Raw genomic sequence first — 863 nt, forward strand, 5'->3', positions numbered from 1 at the left:
GGGGGGGGTGGGGGTTGGGGGTGCGTCGGGTTGGGGGGGGGTGGGGGGGGGGGGGGGGTGTGGGGGGGCAGCCATGGAAGATACATCTTCATCTTTCTATTGAGATCTGTGCTCGTGTGACTGATATTTAGAGGTTTGGAGTAGCTGCAGCCTGGCAACGCAGTGTTGATCCTTGAAGCTTGTTATGGACCTGTTTTTTTTTATTTAATTATTATTATTATTGTTATTATTATTCCAAGGACACATTTCTATTCACTTTCTAATCATGAGGAGGTGAACGATCATCCCATGAGAAAACCTTATAAGAGAGTGTGATCAAAATCCTGATTTTTCTTTTGTCGTTGTAATTTGATATAAAATTGGTGCATCGTTGTGTCTTGAAACCAAGGGGTCTGATCGAGTACCTTCATGCATTTCTTCTGGTTTCATCTGCCTAATAGCTCCTGGTGTTAATTTGCTCTTCCAAGAAATAAATAGCAAAGAATCTTCCTTGTGTTGCATCTCTTCCAACTTCCCATTGGATGTTCTCTCTTTAATGGGCCGTTAAGAGGCAACCACGATGGTTAAGCTGTCATCTGGGCCTGATTGATTCGGTTAGACCACAGATGAGGCTCAAGATCTCTGCTAAATGTCTACAATGCACACCCTCCTTGCATATCCTCTGGCAGGGAGCAGAAATGGACAGCCTGGCTTAAGAAGACCCTCGAGAATAAAAGGGAGCGTTCGCGTGGACCGTATGGATGCGTGTTTAGGACCAGTTCACTTGAGCTCAGTGAAAAGTTCGGCTCGTAGTCTGTAGCCAACAGACAGGTTGGAGGGACACTGAGGAGAAAAAAAAAGTTAAGCAAAGACAAGGATTATTT

The sequence above is a fragment of the Nematolebias whitei genome, chromosome 5, assembly GCF_014905685.2.
Source record: "Nematolebias whitei isolate Nwh7 chromosome 5, NemWhi1, whole genome shotgun sequence".
Lineage (NCBI taxonomy): Eukaryota > Metazoa > Chordata > Actinopteri > Cyprinodontiformes > Rivulidae > Nematolebias > Nematolebias whitei.